Source organism: Ischnura elegans, chromosome 10 (genome assembly GCF_921293095.1).
Source record: "Ischnura elegans chromosome 10, ioIscEleg1.1, whole genome shotgun sequence".
Lineage (NCBI taxonomy): Eukaryota > Metazoa > Arthropoda > Insecta > Odonata > Coenagrionidae > Ischnura > Ischnura elegans.
The window spans coordinates 68,122,131-68,129,223 of NC_060255.1; the positions used below are offsets into that span (position 1 = coordinate 68,122,131).

The window sequence follows — 7,093 nt, forward strand, 5'->3', positions numbered from 1 at the left end:
TTCATCGAGAAGAGAGAAAAATTAAATATCTGATTTGGAAATGAAAAATCGTAGTTATAAACTGGATTTCAATGGAAAGACTGAAAAAATAAAAAATGTAATTTTGAAATGAAAATTCTTGTCATTTAACGTGATTTCAATGCGAAGTGTGAAAAATTAAAAATGTGATTTGGATATGAGTATCTATTTTATAAGCGCGAATTCACTTCGAAGAAGGAAAAAATTACATATGTGATTTGGAAATGAAAAATCCTAGTTACACACTCGATTTCAATGCAAAGACTGAAAAAATTAAAAATGTAATTTTGAAATGAAAATATTTGCCTTTAAACGCGATTTCACTGCGAAGAGTGAAAAAATTAAAAATGTGATTTGGAAATGAAAATCCTAGTTATAACTTGATTTCATTGCGAAAATGGAAAAAATTGGTAATGGGATTTGATATTAAAAATACTAGTTATAAACACGATTTTATTGCGGAGAGTGAATGAATTAAAAATGTGATAAGGAAATGAAAATACTTGTTGTAATCGCGATTTCACTGAGAAGAGAGAAAAATGAAATATGTGATTTGGAAATGAAAAATCCTAGTTATTAACTCGATTTCAGTGCAAAGACTGAAAAAATTAAGAATATAATTTTGAAATGAAAATACTTGTCATTAACCGTGATTTCAATGTGAAGATTGAAAAAATTGAAAATGTAATATTGAATAAAAATTTGTCATTAAACGCGGTTTCACTACGAAGATTGAAAAAATTAAAAATGTAATTTGGAAATGAAAATCCTTGGAAGAGAGGAATAATAAAAATGGAGAAAACATTGAAATGTAATTTTGATATCAAAATCTTAGGAAGAGAGAAAAATTAAAAATGGTATTTGGAAATGACAATTTTTGTTGTAAACGTGATTTCACTATTAAGAATGAAAAAATTAAAAATATGATTTGATAATGAAAATCTGTGTTACAAACGATATTTCACTACGAAGAGAGAAAAAATTAAATGTGTGATTTGATATTGAAAATCCTTGTTATAATCATAATTTCACTGCGAAGAGTGAAATAATTAAAAATGTGATTTGCAAATGGAAATCCATGTAATAAACGCGATTTCATTGCGAGGAGTGAATAAATTATAATTGTGATTTGGAAATGATAATAATTGTCATTTAACGTGATTTCAATGCGAAGAGTGAAAAAAATTTAAAATGTAATTTGGAATAAAATCCTTGTCATTAAACGCGATTTCACTGCGAAGAGTGAAAAAAATTAAAAATGTTATTTGGAAATGAAAATCCTAGTTATAAACTCGATTTCATTGCGAAAAGAATTGGTTATGGGATTTGATATTAAAAATCCTTGTTATAAACACGATTTTATTGCAGAGAGTGAAAAAATTAAAATGTAATTTGGTAATGAAAATCCTTGTTTTAAATGCGATTTCACTGCGAAGAGTGAAAAATTTTAAATGTGAATTGGAAATGATAATCCTTGATATAAAGGCGATTTCACTTCGAAGAGTGAAAACATTTAAATGTAATTTGGAAGTTAAAATCTTCTTAATAAACACGATTTCGCTGTTGAGTAGGAAAAAGTGATCATGGGATTTGAAATTTAATAACCTTGTTATAGCCGCGATTTCATTGTGAATAGTGAAAAAATTAAAGTTATAATTTGATAAAGAATATCCTTCTTATAATCGCTTTTTCACTGCGATGAGTGAAAAAATTAAAAATGTGATATTATGTATAAAATTTTTGATATGTACGCGATTTCACTGCGAAAAGAGAAAAAAACAAAAATTTGATCTGGTAATGAAAATCCTTGTTATATGGGCGATTTTAATGCGAAGAGGGTAACAATTTATGATAGGGTTTGATATTGAAAATCCTTGTCGTAAACCCGATTTCTATTCAGGCTGATAATGAGTAATGAGCATAATTTAATTTGAAATTTTACAAAAGGTTAACTGAAACTTGTTTTTTTACACTGCAGATGAAGTAGTTCTTTAAAAGCCTTAAAGGTTATGAAGAATTGAGTCGGAATACCTATTTACCGGTCCAGCATTTCGAGGCAGCTGAATGTGAGGTTTTACTCGAGGGGAACGGAAAGAAAGGCCTCTGCCGCATGAAAACTGCTTCTACTCTGACTGGTGTGTATTTTTTATCTCGTACTAAATATTTGTTCATGGGTATGATTATTTTCATTAAATTCTTACTTATTTTTCTCATTACAGATGCAGTTCTTTCTAAATACTTGGACTCCCAACTCGAGAGCCATAGCCAAGGCAGTGGGCTCGTGTCTTCAGAATAATCTTCCCTCAAATAAAAAACAAGCCTGCAGAGATACAAGAAGCATTGGCTCAGATGATGACATGGGTCAAGAAGTTTTACTATGATGATTATTGTATTTCTGTTTGGAAATATATTTGGCACATTTCTCATAGCACAGTTTTTTTATTTGATTATACTACAAGTGCAGCTGGCACTATCCTTTTATATCATTTAAAAAAATAAATTGACCTGTCTTTGCAATAAAAAGAACTCATTCAAATATCTATCAGAGGCGATATTTGATTGAGTTGTTTTCAGTCTACGCATAAAACAATGTGTTGGTGGATTACTGCTTTCCTTTATCCAATATATATTTCCCATTCTCTTGATTCCTTTCTGCAGGATGTTTCTGGAGGAATCTGAAATACTTCAGGAATTGGTAGGGGGAGACAATTTTAAGCACTTTTTATTCCATAAATATGGCGTTGCAAATGGCTTTATTTTACAATCAGTGCTGTAGTTGGGCTGGTACAGCATACCCCCTAAAATCCAAACTCGTTATACACGGACCGGTTAAACTACCTTTTTAAATCAGTAAAAAAGTGCCCTACTGTAAATTGTCCAATGGATTTCAGAAAGAAAAGTTGGAAATGATTATTTATTTGTTCAGAGTTATCTTGTGGCACAACATAGAACTAATATAAGAGTTGGAGTTTGACATTTCAATTGTGGCTGGATGTATAATACATACATGCTCGGCTGTTGGCAATTTTTGGTGAGTACTGCCTAATTTTTTTCCCAACTACGGTACTATTTACAATGGACTCTGAATAATCATAGACATTTCAACTACTGAGGTGATTAGCTACAATGACACAGAGGTGAAGAAATGAAGATGAATGAATTTAACACAATGTACAGGTTCACGCATGATATAAATAAGCTATCATTCTCTGTGGAATAGTATGAAGTGAATGAAGCATATCTCGAGCACAGTCAGCACAAGTATCAGATTCCTTCCATCACTGTCCATTAAGTTATTCTGTGTTTTCATGGTAACTGCGCAGTGCGTCCAACAAAATGTTTGCATTGCCATAGCTTGGTAGCTAAGAAGTTGCAATGCCATATTTATACAAAAAGTGCTTAAAATTGTATCTCCTACCACCTCCTGTAGTATTGCAGATTCCACATGAAACACCATGTATTCAGCCACCAATCTCACCTGTTTTTCTAATCAACAGCCGAAGAGTTCAGGTCATGGAAATCAAAGTTATTAAAAGGAATTACTCAGTCCTTAATTTACTTTTTCCCTTGCCAGTTCTGATGCAGTTAAAAACATTCTCATGAGCTATCTCTTAAGTAGCTCTTGAAAATTATTATATGTGCATTTTATCTGAGAGAAAAAAATTAAAGAGAGGAAAAGTACTGCATTGTTTTTTTCTATTGTCCGTTCTTGGTTTAGCATTCCTCACTCTTTCTCATCCATTACACCCAGGGCTGGATCCAGGATAGGGAAAAGGGGGGGGGCTAGGTGGGGGTTCTGGGGGGTAAGCCTTTCAAGAGAACAAAATTAACCATTTTATCTTGTGTAAATTGGATACCCAAGGGAGCTATAGTCCACCCTAGCCCCTCTCTGGATCCACCACTGATTACACCTATCCCAATGCAGTGAAATGAGTGCATACGTAATGCACATTCTATGTACCTAAGATGCACGGGCAAAAATGTGCATCGACAAGGTACATTTAGTTTCTTAAAGGTGGGGATGAAAATGCGCTTTCAATTGTGCAATTTCTATGTGCATTGAATGTAGAAATGAGTGCACATTAGAAGCACATCTAAAGCACGTAGACTGCTTTGGTGAGGTGAAATTTTCTATAGTCTGCTGGAAGACTGGGACAGATTGGGTGGCTATGGATTTGGCGTATGTGAGCAGGGGGGCAATGAGTGAAGCTCTTTGGTCCAAGTTTGACATTGATGGGAATTTTGAGTGGCAATTGATTCTAATGTTGTCTTAAGAAAATTAACAAAATATGACCAGTTTGTGAATAATTTAGTCTGGGAATTGGTTTTACGGGTAAAAATAGGAATGTGAAATAAAATAATGAGTGAATAACAGAGGGAATTTTGGTAATGGGAAGGTTATGGAATAAGGAAGATCTATAATATCGAATGGTATCGTCTACTGCAAACGTGCGGAGGCAAAAGCATGGGTTAAACAGAAACTAGTTTGCCATGGGTTCCGATGTGGTTGGAATAGCAGTGGGAGTAGTAATTGGTTTGGGACTTGATTGTGGGATTTAAGTTATGAGATGTTGCACAGTGATTGGCTGAGGTTGATTTCTCTATCTGAGAAGGTTTGTGGCCTTGGGAATGAAGTATTGCTGCAATTGCATGACTGATGGACTTGGGGAGCAGACCAGGGTGGGTATTTTGTGGCAGTCATCTCTATCCTGGCTACCTTACAGATGGGGCAACCACGGTAATTAGCCGGATGACTTTCCTGTTAGAGATAGCTGGTAGCAGTGTTGCAGGGAGATTTCATGTCTGTTCAGATTTTAGGTTGGGAGACTGGTCGCTGTAGTGATTACAGCCAATGCAGTTCGTAAAAGAGAATAGTGATTCTTCGTATGGCTGAGTTGTTGGCATTTGTGGCCCTGAACGGGTTTATTCAATTTGTGGAAGGGGGAAATTTAGATTGTCAGTCCGCCTAGATGGGTAAGGGAAAGTAATCGCACAACATCAACTGTTTGAGTGAATTATATCCAGGGCTGGGCAAAATACAGGCCAGGCAGTATTTGAAATACAAAATTCAAAATACTGTTCCAAATGTATTTTAAATGAATTATACAAAATACCTTTGACTTTGGTATTTGAAATACAAAATACATTCGTATGGAAACTAAGAGATTTTAAAATAAATATTCATAACTTGTTTTAGTTAAAGATAGTTACAAACAGTGCATGAGGAAACTTTGTAGAATATATTCAAAGAGTATATTTTCATTTTAAAAGTAAAACTTCTCAAATGTTGCTCTCTAAGAATGAATTATTCGTCTTGAGGACTACAAGTTTTTCAAAATGTGTATTAGACAGAAATGCCCTCACAGGAGAATGGTTGAAGTGAAAACAGTCCTTCAACAGCTAAAGATGAGCATAGGCTTGTGTTAAATCTAAAAAAATTTTCTTAATATTAGGAAAGTTTTGCCACCTCAAAGGGGATTTGTTTTTGTCATTAAAATAGCTGATGGCATCCAACTGAGTGTGGGACTGTTGCTTTTTTCACTAGCATTTGCTAGCACAAAGAAGTCATCATCCTATCCACCACTTGTAGCGCCACTGTTACATATCATCATCATATGTACTGGCAATTAACGGCACTGATAAATTAATGCAGAGATTTTGAATGTGTTTTCACTAAGAGTATGAAATAGGGTCCAGAAGCAACTTGAAACATAGATGAAAGCCGGAAGCTAAAATAGCCTCGTGCACTACAGGAGATAAATTGAAAAATAAATCAAATCTATCCTGCAAGCTTTTCACTAATGCTATTGTTATTCCAGCTACGTGATAATTTATTTTCTATCAAATTTTGTAACCTACTATGCAGAGACAAAAGTGTAGGATCATTTGTCCATGATTACAAGCTCTCTGGCCCTGAAGGTAATTTCAGACAGTGGGGAGTACCTTTGTCATAGTGATAAATTCTTCTAAATATTCAATTTCAACTTCTTTGAATGCATTACTTAAACTGAGTTTCAAAACAATTCATTCAACCTCTAGCTCTGCTTCATTAATTTTGTAATTCAGTGGTACAGTGAATTCTACCTTGTGGGAAAAGAATACGATAACTGGTATCTTAATATGTATACCGTGAATGACTTTGGAAGATTTTGGTCGACACAATGTATTCCTTACTGTGGAGCATTTTACAAGAGATGGATGATGTATTCTGTTGTCAGATGAACTCTTCAGAGCATTGTATAAATCAATTGTTGCCTGCAAATTCAAGGTGTGACTCGCACACCTCAAATGGTGTGGTAGAATTATGCCAGTGTTTCTATAGTCCATTTCAGAAGGCTCTTCATCTCTCTCAAAATCTATTGCTTGAGGCTCCAACCAATGAAAATTTAAATTTTTGTCTCAATTTCTCCAATAGAATTACACAATTGTATTTGTATGTTACTAGGTGAGTTAATTGAGTAATACAACACATTGTTTTTCACAGCCAATTTTTATTGAAAAAGCTTGGTATTTCTGGTGGAACATTTTCAAACATTCGTGCTATGTATTATATAGTTGCATTAACTTCTGATTGGTGACAGCACTATATTGATGACTAAGTTCGAACAACACATCTCAAAATTTGGCCGTTATGAGACAGGCATCTTAAACAAAGTGTATTGACATTGAAAAAATTAAATGAAAAGTGACATGGTGTTCTTAAAGGACATGTTAATACACTGAAAAAATTGGAAGTGCTGAGAATAAAAATGGTGTCAGGAAATTTGGGTGCATTATTTATGGAGTGACCTTCATATTTTAAAATGATACCTAGCCATGATTATTTCCAGAAGTTGCACATTTTTGCATTGGTTTGACACCAGCCAGTCAGTCAAAGTTGCTGGGTATTGTTGAGAAAATCCTCTCTACCTGGGTTACTGAATAGCCTGAGGTAACCACTTTTTCTTGGATGTCTTCGTGGGGATTGATGGGCAAATGCCTATGATGGCAAACTACTTACATAGAGTAAAGGGGATGGTGTATGTCATATATTCCATTTAAAATTTTTGGAAAGTTCTGTCAGCGGCATTGTAGT

At 34.1% G+C, this 7,093-nt stretch overlaps 1 long non-coding RNA gene across 1 annotated transcript; it reads left to right on the plus strand.

Moving 5' to 3' along the window:
• The first annotated feature begins 1,766 nt into the window (after positions 1-1,766).
• Positions 1,767-2,446, plus strand: LOC124167319. The gene is made up of 2 exons (XR_006866658.1): positions 1,767-2,153; positions 2,238-2,446. It is a non-coding gene; the product is annotated as an uncharacterized LOC124167319 (long non-coding RNA).
• The last annotated feature ends 4,647 nt before the right edge of the window (positions 2,447-7,093 follow it).